The sequence below is a fragment of the Octodon degus genome, unplaced genomic scaffold (genome assembly GCF_000260255.1).
Source record: "Octodon degus isolate 3935 unplaced genomic scaffold, OctDeg1.0 scaffold00194, whole genome shotgun sequence".
Lineage (NCBI taxonomy): Eukaryota > Metazoa > Chordata > Mammalia > Rodentia > Octodontidae > Octodon > Octodon degus.
In genome coordinates this window covers 1,213,949-1,227,402 of record NW_004524770.1, presented here as the reverse complement: position 1 = coordinate 1,227,402, position 13,454 = coordinate 1,213,949, and positions in this window count along the sequence as shown.

Here is a 13,454-nt window from a genome sequence, read left to right as displayed (position 1 = left end):
AAATCTGCCTCTACTTATGTAAGCATATGGATTCTGACGGTGCTTCTGCCCACGTGATGCGCCGCGTTTACTGGCGATTATGCGTTGAGCTATCCTGGTGTCTCGGGGTGAAACCCAGTCGACCAGACGATGATCTTCTGGAAGATGTGCTCCGTTCTGTGCGCTAATATCACGTCGAGGGTGTTTGTATTTCTGTTCGATAAGGAGACTGTCCTAGCTGGGCACGGGGGCGCACGCCTAGAACCCAGCACTTGGGAGGCCACGAGGTCGCGGTGAGTTCAAGGCCAACCTGAATTGGAGTGAGACTATATCAAACAAAACAAAACAAAACAAACAAAACCTTCTTTAAAAGAGAGATTGGCCTGTAGTTTTCTTTTTTCAGTTGGGTCTTTCGCTGGCTCCAGGAGCAGAGTGATGCCGCCCTGCCACCGGCTTTGGGAAGGCTCCATCACTGTCCACGTCTTTGAAGAGCTTGAAGAGCTCTGGTGATGCTACAGCCGTAAAGGTTTTGGAGAATTCAGCAGCGAGCCCACCCGGTCCGAGGTTGTTCTAGTTGGTACAGTCTTTATGACTATGTCGATTTCATTGTTTATTTTTGGTTCGTTAAGCACATTTACGTCTCCTGGGGTTAGTTTTGGTAGCTTGCTTGTGTCGAGGAATCTGTCCACTTCCTCAACATTTGCTAATGTGCTGTAATATACCTTTTTGAAGTAGTTACTGTTTTCTGGGTTACCACAGTGTCTGTTGTGATTTTGCCTTTTTTATTTCTAATTTCATTGATGTGAGTCTTTTCTCGGGGGATTTTATCATCTATTTTATTTATTCTTCTAAAGAAACAGCTCTTCCTTTCATTTATTTTTTTCTTGGTCTCAACTTCGTTGCTTTCTGCCTTCATCTCTGTACTTTCCCTCCTTAATTTCGGTTTGGGGCTGGTGTGCGGCTGTTTCCTAAGTATCTTAGGCTTTCTCACAGGGTCGTCTAAAGAGCTTGCTCTGCTTTCCTAGTGTGAGCATTGGTTGTGATAAATTGTCTTCTTATCACTGTTTTCATAATGTCCCAGAAGTCTGAAGAATTGTGCCACCATTGTCATTAACTTCCAGAAAGTTTTAGATTTCTTCTTTGATTTTTTTTTGCTGTGAACTGTTGATGTTCAGGAGTATATTGTTAATTTTCTAGTTTTTGCCTTTTCTGAAATGTCTGCTGTCACTGATTTCTGTTTTCATTGCACAGGGGCCTGATGGTATGCATGGGGCAGCTTCTGTTCTTTCGTATTTACTTAAGCAGGTCTTGTGGACGAGTACGTGATCCATTTTGGAAAAAGTACCGTGAGCCGCTGGAAAGAACCTCTCTCTGCTGTGGGGGCTGTGTCTCCCAGGGGCTGGCTCAGCTCTGAAATTTCTTTACTGGTTTCTGGTTTAGTTGATCTATCTCTTTGCAAAAGTGGGTGTTGAAGCCCCCACTGTGTTCGTGCGGGGGCCCTGGTTCAGACTCGGCCTTCCCGCAGTGGCTCCTGCAGCTGTGGCGCTGGGCTGGCGTGGCTCAGCCACTGTGGACTGGAGGCTGCTCTGAAGCAGCGGCCTGCACTTCCTTTCTAGTTCCAACTGCAGGCTACCCTTTGGCGGGTGCGCGGCTCTTGCGCTTGCCAGCCAGCCTTGTCAGCAGCGCTGTGCGGCCCTCGGCTGTGCCACGCTTCTGAATCAGGCAGTCCTGTTTGTCCTCCCGTGTCGGTTCCTCTGGGGTCCCCAGCCGGGGGGCCGCCTCTCACTGCGGCTCCTCTCCAGGCTCAGGCACTCTGTCCTGTCCCCGAGAAGCTGAGTTGCTGGCAGGGGACAGGACAGAGTTGCTGGCAGGGGCCCCACTGTCTGGGACTCGGGTTCTGGGTGCTTTTCACATTTTCTCCGTGGTTTTCAGTCCTCTTACTCCAGCGTGCCAAGCTCTGGGTATATGTTCTTTCACTGGAGATTTAAGTTGTGCGTCTGCACAGTAACTGGGTGGAGAGTGGAGCTCTGTGCTGCCCGAGCCTCCTCACGCTTTGCGGTGTTTGTTTCTGTTGTACAGCCAGGATGTCTGGCTTAGGAGGCTGTAGAGGTGCAGTCCCGGCCCGGAAAATGCACCGAGTGGAGCGGCGCCCACCAATGGGTCCTCCACAGCGACCCTGCCGCCCGGGAACTGTCCTGCTAGCCCTGGCGGCTGCAGATCTTGGCGCTTCCTTCACAGGTTTCGCTGTGGAGGTGGAGACAGGCAGCGGAGCCTCTCAGATTGGCCTGCCTCGTAGTGCCCGTGTGTGTCCAACCTTCCCACATCCTCTCGTCGTTTGAGTGCTCACTCTCTTTGCCACCAGAGCCCCTTCCCAGGCCTCTGATCCCACCCAGTTCCCCCTTCTGCCCCGCCCCCCATGAGCCACCGGCCTGTTCCCCTTCCTTCTCCCATCCCACTCCTGGAGTTAAGAGTGTCCCACAGGCAGCTGTGTTAAACCAGCGAGTTGTGAGGCGCCGTCGTGGCTTAGGCGGGGGTACTCAGCTGGTCTCCCCTCTATTGCCCCTGCACCATGATAAAACTTATTAGACCTCATCCCTTGGGCAGCGGCCACCTGCCCTCTGCGTGGGTTCCCGTGTCCCTCGAGCTGGACAGACCCCTGGTCCCTCCTGCAAACATGCTGGTGGCCGGTGCCTGCATTCTCTCCTTCAGGGTCAGAGAGTAGCTTCCCCTGCTCACCTGAGGAGGCCACACTCGCCTTTGGGGAGCACTGAGGGGCCCTGGACAGCGGGGTGACCCTCAGGGAGTGGCCCGGTGCTGTCTGGGAATGGCCTGCGGTCCACAGGGAGGATGGAACTGTCCTGCCTGGAAGGTGCTGGTTGGGGAGGGGCAGGGACGTGTGTGTGTGTGTGTGTGTGTGTGTGTGTGTGTGTGTGTTAGGGTGGTTCTCCTCTTGGCCTCCAGAGGGCAGCAAGCCCCTGGTTTGCGTGTGGCCAGTTGCTGGTGGTTGGGGGACGGTGGGAAGCGGCCCAGTGTACTTGGGAGGCTCTTAGGGCCGGAGCGCAGACCCCGGCTCCTCTAGAGCAGTCACAGTGCAGCTGGGGGTGGGTGGTCCGTGCGAGTGTGCCAGGAAGGAGGGTAGGTGGGCTGCTGCCATGCCCTGGAGTGCTTGGGGTGTCGGCGGGCATGTCTGAGGGGCAGAGGACAGAGCCGAGGGTGGCTCATGCCGTGGCCCTGTGCTGGGGCAGGACCATGATGCTCTGCCTGACGAGGTGGCACGGGGCAAGGAAGGACTGGCTGCGAGAACCCCCTCTCTCTTGTAAAATGAGGACCCCAAGGCCCAGCACAACACCAGACTCCCGGGCTGCATGCCACCTGCAGAGACGCAAACGCTGGAGAGACCCAGGCTCAGCAGCTCCGGCAGGGACCGACCTGTCTGAGGCAGATCCTTTCCCCACGGCTCCCCTCTCACTACCGGAATGGTTCTATACTTTGCTGAAATTAAATATTAATACATAGGAAAAATTTTAAGAGATTCCAGGCCTCTCAACCAGTGCTTATGATGGAGTTATAAAGCAAATTAAATTCCAAACTTTGGGAGGCTGAAGCAGGAAAATCGCAAGTTTGAGCCCAGCCTGATGGACTTAGCACGACCCTCTCTCAGAACACAAAGCACCATGGACACGGGGCGCAGGGCCTGGGTTCAGCCCCCGTACTGAAGAAAAACAGCAAACTGATGCTATCTGTCAGGAACGCCTTTGAGTTTGAGTTGCAAAGCTGGGGAGGGGGTGGGGACACGGTGGGGTCCACCTGCTCCACAGTGGGTGTGCATTATGCTTCATGGAGTTATTCCGGCCTCTGGTCCCCCAAACCCACAGCCAGGACAGCAGGTGGAGGGAGCCTCCAGCCCTGCCTCACCCAACACAGGTGCCCAGGGGTGCTGGTGACAGGTGGGGCCTCTGCCTCCCTGCACAGTGACGCCCGGTCTGGACAGGACACGCTTTCCCCTGCGCAGAGGCTTACTCACCTGCAGCTGGGGATCCCCACTGGTTCAAACTGGCCACGTGGCAAAGTGGCCCCGGAGTTTCCTCCCGCAGACCCAGGATGACTTCAGCACAGCGGGACCCTGGCAGCCAGGTGGAGTGCAGGGCCCTCTCCGCCCAACTCCTGCAGGCTTCCGGGCTCACCTCTCGCTCAGACAGCCGCAGCACAGGGGGGCAGAGCGGCCAGCAGCTCAGGCTGCACCCCTGCACCCCTGTACTCCTGCCTAGCAAACGTTGCCCCCTTCTCCCTGGCCCGACAACCGGAGCCCTCCCCCACAGAGACACAGCTCAGCTTGGAGGCGGGCGCCAGCCTTGGCCTGTGGAGGCCCCCAGTCTAGATCTAGACCACAGTCCAGGTCAGGCCCCTTCCCCCTCCATAGCCGGAGAAGACACTGAACTGCAGCTGGGGCCACGCCCCGTGGGGCTGGCGGCCTGGGGAGCAGGGCCTGGAGGGCAGAGCAGGTCAGTTCCTCCAAGCTTCTAGGCCCGCTGACCGGGTTGGGGAGCACGCGCTTCTCTTAGGGACTCCGGAGCTCTGTCCTCCCCTTCAGCCTTTCCGAGGGCTGGGGCTCCCACTTTCAGGCCTCCCTGGGGGGCAGCTGGGGCCAAGCGGAGGACACCACCGTGCAGCGCACGCTCCTGTCGGCTGGGAAGCGGCAGCTGGGGCTGAGTGTGTGTGGGCGCACGTGTGCACAGGCGCCCTCCAGCACTTGACGGCAGGCTGCTCACTGCCTCGGCAGCCTCCGGCCCCCGCCCCTACCCGTGGCGCCCAGAACCCTGGCCAGGCTGGGCGCGCCCCGCAGCCCCGGCTGGAACGGCGGCCAGGGCCTTGTCGGTGGGGCGGCGCCACCTGGTGGCCACAGCCGGGGCGGTCAGGCCTTCGCAGAGGGGACGCGAGGCAGTGCAGTGATTTTCGCTATTGCTTTCTTTTTAAAGTGTTACATATTTTCTGTAGTCAAACCCACGTACACGGGACCTTTACAGACACTAATAAAGTAGTCTCTAAATGATGAAAAAATGTGTGATAAGCCGGGCATGCTGGCACCTGCCTGTAATCCCAGCACTCGGGAGGCTGAGACAGGAGGATCGTTGTGAGTTTGAGAACAGCCTAAGATCCTTAGCGAGATCCTGTCTCAAAAAATCAACCAATAAAAGCAACCAAATCGTGCTATACTTTTGGTCTGTCTGATGTTTGTTAGTTGTATTGGTACACTTTACCATCCATAAAGATCCCATTCATCGCAGGGAATTTGTACTTGTACTTGATCTATCTTGATTTTTCTTTCTCCACTCCTAGGGAAAGGGGAAAATGAGAATCAAAGGGAAAAATACAAACAAAGCTTTTGTAAATAAGGAGGGGAGGAAGGGTTGAAGAGCAGTTTTTATTTTTATTTATTTTTTGATGTATTTATTTGGTACACTGTCTCACTACCGGCTGCTCAGACTCCGACGTGTCGTGATCCTCCTGTCCCCCCCCCCCCCCCCCCCCACCACCCCCCCCCCCCTCCCCCCGCCCCGCTGGGATTACAGGCGTCCCCACCACACTCAGTCACACCTGTGCCGGCAATCGTACCCTGGTCCCGGTGCTTGCCTAAGCAGGCACTTAGTCTGCTGAGCCACCTCACTGGCCCTGGAGAGTGGTTTTAAAGAGGGGAAAGAGATCAGAATTATTTCATGTTTTCCATTGAGGTGAAGCTCTAAAGGTTGTGAGGATGAGGGGAGCAGTCCAGCAGGCCTTGAATGGCGCACATGTGCACACGTGGCCTAAGCATACACGCATGCACGCACGCATGCATGCATGCACACGCATGCATGAGGGGCAGGAGGCCTGGGTGCCACTGGAGGTCGGGTGGGAAGCAAACCCTCATCTCCCTGTGGCTCTATGCTCTGCAGAGATTTCATGAAATCCTTGGTGAGGTTTCCGGGTACAGAAGCAACGGTGACTCAGTTAAACCTGGACTTGGTGGGACACTGACCTCTTCCTCGTGGCCAGGCCGCCCTGGAAGGCCTGGCTCTGGGCCTCTGCATTGAATCCGCCACTGCGACCTTGACTCCAGGCTGCCGTGCATTCTGGGGTCGCTGCCTCCTTCAGGAGTGCTACCTTCAGGCTGGCTTCTGATCGTCATTCTTCAGAGCTCAGCAATTCTGCACTAAGCGGCCCAGAGAGAGCCACTCACTCTGCACAGAGGACTTGGTGCCTCAGACAGCCCTCCCCTCTGTCCCCCCCATGAACCCAGCCACTTTGTCCCACCATGACCCTGCTATGGCAGAAGATGAAGCTCTTGTCTGTGGCCCCGAAGGCTGGCTTTCATGGTGGTACACTGGAACTTGTCTCCTGTCCCTGGAAAAGGACTTTTAAGGTGGTGGACAGGCTGGTGGCCTCTGTCCCTGGGATCTGCCGTGGCCCTCTGGGGGCGGGCTGAGCCAGGGCCAGGAGGACTCCCTGCAGGACGTCTAAGTGGGGGCTGGTGTGCCCTGCAGCTGTACCTCTGGGGGCCCCGCTGACGTGGTTCTGAGCAGTTTCTCTGCCTCCCGCAGTGCCCAGGCTGGTGCTGGCCTCTGCTTCTGGTTGGCTGGCGAGGGGAAGGCGATGGGGCTGGCTTGCATGGGGCACATGTCACCAATTGTATCTCTTGCTCACGGAGAGCAGGAATAAAACAACACTAGTTTTTTCCACATCAAAGTAACAATAACCCTCAAGCAGCCAGTTGAAATGTTTGGTTGAGAAGCGCAGGGACAGCCTGAGCTCCTGACTGGCCGGCCGCCTGGCGGGTCAGGACCTGCAGCGTGCCGCTCATGGCCAGGCCTCGGCTCTTGGGTTTGGAGGAGGCTGCCCCGTAAGCCTCCAGTGTGTAGCAGAGCTGACTCCTGAGGCTGCTGCATCTGCTCCCGGCTCCGCAGCGCCTGGGGCCGCTGCCGAGGCCTGGTGCTCCCGGTTACCGGAAGCTTCGCTCTGACCCCTGCCTGTGCTTCCATGTGGCCTGCTGCCAGTGCCTGCCCCTAATTCCCCCTCCTCATAGGACACTGTCGCACTGGACGGGGACCCACCCTAGCCTGTCATTGCTAGAGCACGTGCCTAGTGTTCATGCGCCTCTGGTTCCCTCTCAAGTACTTAGAAGAAAGAAAAAAAGGGGAGGGGCCGAGGCAGCAGGGGCACCAATACGCTGCATTAGCAAACGCTGCCTCAGAAAGTAGAACACAGGCTGGGCTGCAGCCCAGCAAGGGGGATGCGTCCCTCAGCAGTACCAGAGGAAGAAGGGTCATGCACGTGTGGCCTTTTGTACGTGGCCATCACACCACACGCAGTCGCCCAGGCCATCCTGGCCCAATGACATGCTCCTGGCTGGACTCAGAATTCAGAGGCTGTACACTAGAGCCAGCAGCCCACTGCCGGGATAAGTTATGAAGGCCCAGGGCACCCTTTACCGTGCCTTGGGTGTGTCTCTCCTGTCCCCAGTTGCAGTCGCATGCTGGGCCTCCCTGCCCAGTGCCCCAGAGGAGACAAGACAAAGGGAGGTCCGGACCGTGCGGCACTGCCAGGCGCTGGTCTGGGCAGAGGGAGAGGGCAGTGGCCTGACCTCTTCGTCCTGCGCTGGGCTGGGCTTGGCCTCCATGGACCCAGAGAGCTTGCCCCTGGCTGCACGCACACCTGCTCCTGGCCGGCTGCCTGATTGCCCTAACGTGCCGTGAAATTAAGGCTCCAAGCTGCTCAACCACAGGATTTCATTTTTTCCTCCCCTTAGTCCTTTGATGGAGAGGACTGGGCAGCAGTCCATGGCCTGCGTGCCCTCCTTCTCCACTCTCAGCAGGCGGGGACTGGGGTGGGGACACCGTCTGCTCCCTGGGCTCCCCCACTGCGCTGGTGCAGTTCAGGGAGGAACTGGGCTCAGAGAGGGTGGAGGCCGAGTATTTCCATCTGTATAAGAAGCCCACCCCTCAGCCACAGTGAGATGGCCTCAGGAGGAGCTGCCCCAACTTGAAGCAGGGGCGGCCTAGCCAGTCACTGTGGCAGGGCTTGCTCCTTGCGGTTCCTGTGGTGGCTCCCTTGGCACCGACTCCCAGGCTTGCATCTTCTGCAGACTCCAGCTGGGTCCCAGCATGTTGGAGCTTTGCAGTGTGCAGCAGCGCCTGGACCACAGGAGCTCACCTGAGCCCCACGCTGGGTGGACGGGGCACTCAGCTCGAGCCACCTGGGGGGGCAGCAGCAGAGGCTTCGAGACCACAGCCTGCACCCCGCTCCAGCCCTCCAGGAGCCCAGGCCCCTGCTCTGCTCAGGCTGGAGGTTATTGACTAACAGCCAACTCTGAGCCCCAGGGGAGCTGGTCAGGGGCCACTGGAGCATAGAAACCAAAGAGAAAATTCACGTTTCATGGTCTGGACTAGCGAGGGAAGCAAAGCAACAGCTGCATCCTCAACTGATGTGCAGGCTTCCTGCCCATGGGCGCGAGTCCCACCCCTTCTCCTCTTCCTCATCGCTTGGGGTGACACCACAGCCCCCAGGCTCTGGTCTGAGCTGGGGGACATGCTAAGCGCTGCCATTGTCCCAGGGAGGGTCTCCACGCCTCCTGAGCAGAGCTGGGGGCTCTCTGAGGGTCACATGGGAGGCTGCTGGGAGAACCGGGCCTGGGCCTCCTCTGTGGGCAAGGAATGGGCAGCCCTGGGGTGTCCATGGCAGGAGGATGCCCAGCCCCTTGCGCTGAGGCCTGAAGCTGGTCGTTGCCCTCTGCTCTTGGGACCAGCACCAGGGACAGCCCCTTTATGGTCCATATAGTCATTTCCCAAAAGAAGTCACAGAGGACACAAATGGCCACTTTCAGTTTTCTCAAGAAAAGTTCCTTCATCTCAAGACACAAAGTATTACTGAGCAAGAGAAAGGCCCACTGTGCTGACATGGAAACCTTGTGCATGAGGAGGGGACCTCGCTTGTCCTTGCGATTTCAGGAGCCACAGACTCTGGGCTCACACACCACACCCCATGTCACAGGACAGTGCCCAGAAAGCACTCTCAGCACCCAGCAGGCCGCTCTCTGCCTGGTTCTCTGGGCCCCACTCGTAGGTCCCTCTTTCCTGGATCTGGTCCCCAACAGGACTCCTGGTATTTGGCCCCTGGAGGTGGCTATGGGCATCATTCAGGCTTGGGCTGGAGGGCTGGGGCCCCAGGTGCTTTCTGGGGCATCTCAGGTCACCCTGCCTCACAGAGGCTGCTGGAGCAGCCCACAGTTTGGGTTCTGAGTTCCTGCATCCAGTTCCTGCATTCGCACCCTGCCCACAAGCAGGGACCACTGCCGAGAGCACGGGAGTGCTGGCTCCTCCCTCTCTGTGTGCCAGCAGTGGGCACCACCACTCTTGCTGCTGAGACACCTCCAGGGTGAGGGTGGCACACAGGATGAATCCCCAGCAAGGATTCCAGGTGGCTGGGCTGAGGGCTTTATACTCCCTCTCCTCCTTGTCGGGAGGAGGAGCCACCCAAGGGGTGGGTCTTGGCCTTTCCCAAAATAGAAGGGCCTGGGCCTGGGTCATAGCAAGAGGCAGTGGCCTCAAGGCTGGGTGGGGGTGGCAGGGACAGGCAGGACACTCCAGGGCTGGGGACTCTGGGCCTTGGCAGAGGCTGAAGCCTCACCCCTCCTGAACCAGCCCTGTGGAGGGCAGTGCTGTCCTTGCAGTCCTTTCTCCACACCCAGGTTGACGAGCCCTGGAAAGCACAGGTGGTCTGGGCAGGCTGCCACCCCCAGAAGTGGGTGAGCCCTGTCTCCCGAGTTGGGGGAGAGCTACATCTGTGAGGCCTCAACTGGGACAGCTGACTCCTGACCACAGGGGCCAGGGGACCCTGTGGGATTCAGGGATCTCATCTGTCCAGAGTCTCAGGCTGCAAAGAATGGCCACCTAATCAGACACCCAATCAGAAAATGTCACATTATTATTTATGAAGTGTTTAACAATCACAGCACAATCATTGCAGGCAGCGGGGTGGAAAGTGCAAATGTAGTTTTTAAATAGTGCATTTTAATTCGGTCACTGGCAGGGGAAAAGACAAAATAAATGCCCCACCACCCCTGCGGGGGTTCGGTGGCGGTGGCGATGGTGGCGGTGGCGGCGGTGTGGTGCTTGCTGCCCCGCAGCGCAGGTCTGCGAGATCCTGGCTGGTTTTCTGTCCGTCTGTGACTGAGAGCGGAAGCTAAACCTCTGACTTAGTTGTGAAATAATCTACTTCCCCCTGCAGTCCTGCCAGATTTTGCTTCACGTGCTTCAACATTCTGTCATACGTGTGCACACTTATGAGTGTGCATTTTTCTGTCTTTTAGGCTTTCTATCATCATAAAATGATTCTCTTGTGTCTAATACTTTTTTAAAGTACCTTTTGTCTTAGGGCCTATTTGGTCATCTGTAAATGTGGTCCTTTGAGCTGTGCTATGACTACTACTCAAAGAGCACTTCCTACCCATCCTTTCTACACATTTGCATCTTAAAATGCAAAGTGCTGTCTTACAGAGAACTTATGGAGGAACCTTGATTATGATTGCTTTTGGCAGGGCTGGGAAGATGGCTCAGTGGAATAAGTTCTCCCCTGGCAAACGCAAGGGCCTGAGTTCAATCCCCAGTTCTGCAAAAATAAATAAATAAGATTGTTTTTGGCAGCAGTGGGGCTTATGCCCATGCCCTTTGCACTGAGCTCTACCACTGAGCCCTTTTTAAGATAATTTAATTTAAAGTTTTGAGGCAGGCTCCAAGTCCCGACATTGCACCGTCGAGGCTTGAGCCCGCGGTCTTCCTTCCTCAGCCTGCCAGCGAGCTGGGATCACTGGCCGGTGCCACCCAGCTGGCTTTGCCGCTTGTGTTCTGCGTTGCAGGTCTTTTTGTTGCTCTGCTCCTCCTTTACTGCCTTCATGGAGGTATGCAAATGTCTTCCTGCAAGCCGCTTGGCTCCCCCTAGGGCTGTTCAGCACCGGCCTGAGGACCCAGTCCAGGTTCCCTATAAGGTCCTCGCTCCATCTAGCTACTGAGTTGGACCCAGCCCTCGTCCATTTCAGCCCAGATGGTGAGGCAGAGCCCAGGCTGTCGGTGGTGTTGGGGATGTCAGTGCCCCGGAGGGCGGCCGGAGCCAGCTGGGGCTGCCGCCCAGCCAGGCTGCGGTGGCATGTACACTGCCCACTGTGGGATTTCCACATAGGCGGCAACGGCGAGGGGTGTATCTTATGGCTAATTACTTAATTACCTTCTTTAAAGTTTTACCAGATTTAGCATTAAAATATAAAGATCTCATGATTGTGGCATGAGACAGCAGCGGGGTCAGCAGCATGTTTAAGGTGACGCGTTAACCCAGCCCAGTGAGTGGCCACTTTTCTCCTGGGGCGGGCTTGCGCTCCGGGACCGTGGCGTGCATGTCCGGGCTCCCCAGCCCAGGGAGAACCAGGCCGTGGCTCTGTCGTTCTGTGGGAACAGCTCAGCATGCTGCTGGGTGGCCCTGCCCTGGCTGTGGTGGGAAACGGCCTGAGCAGGCCGGGGCTCAGTCACGCGCGTCTGCTGAGGCTGCCGGTAGTGGCCCTGCTCGCCAGCCCCAGGGGACAGGCCGGGGCTCCTGCAGCTGCGAGCTCCTGGACTCGGGAGTGTGGGTTCAGAGTCCTCTGAAAAGCTGCCAAAGCCCATTTTGCGGAGAGAGCAGCATTCTCTTCGCCCTCATTTTCTTCAACACCATCCACGGCTCAAATGCACCACAGAGGGAAAGCAGGCGCCAGGAACGGCTCCTCCTGCCGCGGAGGATGGGGTGGCTCAGAGAGCCCGAGACTGGCTGGCGAAAAGCAGCTCTGGTGAGGATTTGGGGCGTGAAAGGCCTCGGCTAAGGCTGAGCTGGCTGGTGGGCGGTTCCGCAGAACCTCAGCCCTGCGGCGGTGGGCAGCGTGCACGCTTGCTGCTTGCTCGTCCAGACCCGCGGGAGCCTTTCAGCCGCGCCTGTGTGTGCGTGAGAGCCACATGCTGTAAACGCTCGCTGTGGCCCTGTGGAGGCAGGCGCGAGCCCGCACGTGCCCGAGCCAGGCGGGCCTGGATGCCCTGACCGCAGGCGGCTCTGCACCCACCGGGCAGAAGGCCAGATTCGGACCTGGGAGTACAGACCCGGGGCGTGGGAACCCCACAGGCCCAACGCTTCCTCCCTGGGGCTAGAGAGAAGGGCTTCTTCCCAATTCCTGAGCGCAGAGCCAGGCCGCACCAGGGCCCTCTTCCAAGCCGGAGAAACAAATCCCACCCACGAGCCCAGGAGGGGCTTCCCGGTGATTTTGTGTGGTCACGGCCATCACACTTTTGAATTCACCAGCGTGCTGGTGTGTGAAGGCCTTCCCGTGAGCTCTGAATTCCTAGACGTTGTAGTTCCTGTACTTTAATAAGGGGGAAAGCTGGAAAGCGGGCGCAGCCAGAAGGGCCTCGCCTGGGCCGGCTCGGGAGCGCCGGCAGCTTCGCGGCGCCAGCCAGCGTCACGCCTCTGCTCCCTGAGAGGCCGCTCGTCCGCGCCCATGGGGACCCCGTCAGACTCGCGTGCGCGCCTGTCGCCAAGTCAATCACAGTAAGTGCAGAGAGGGAGAGGGTGACTGCAGCCCACGAGGGCTGCGCGGGGGCTCCTCCCCGCCTCCATGCCTCACTTCTGGTGTCTGCGACCCCGAGGGACTGGCACCCTTGCAGAGGGCTGCAGGTTCAGGAGACGCAGCCTTTGGAGGGCCCTGATGAACGGGGTGTTGTGCAGGTGTAGACGGTTCATTGTCAAAGCTGGAGCACGACTTTATGAACACGCCACAACTCGGGTGTCTGCTGCTCTGGGGCATTAGAGGAGACCGCAGCACAAATTTCCTGTGGGAACGCACATGGAGGAGGGGAGCGCAGGAGGTGCAGATTTCCACAGCACAAGACGCTGTAGGGCAGTTTTGCAAAGGGGCCACAGCCTCCATCTGCCTCATGAGGTGCTGGGTGCCCTGTCCTTCACCTGGGCCACCCTGGGGTGTGTAGTTTGTCCCCTGTCTTATGGCTGAGGTATAACTGACATAAGAGAAGGCCACACATTGTAAGTCCTAGTTTGATGAACACTCGCTGGGTGTGGGCCAGGTGGAGTTTGGGCATCTACATGGCTTCTTGTGCAGTGGTGCTGGACCCAGGCTAGCGAGGGCTCTTCTGAGCTCCAAGGCTGGTTGGTCTTTTTCCTTCATGAGCATCACTGATACCTCTCTACTGGGGGCCCAAGGCTCAGGCTCACACGGGTCCAGCGATCTGCTAGAAGGGCGGGCAGACAGAGGCTGCTGTGTCATATGTGATTCATAACAGGATGTGGGCCTACAGTGGCCTGGGACAGCATTGGGCAGCAGGGGTGGGGCAGACCCTCCCCTCCCACCCCCTGCGCCCCTCCCCGCCCACAGAGCACAGCACCCTGCTGGGCTGGGTGGAGCCCTGCTCTCG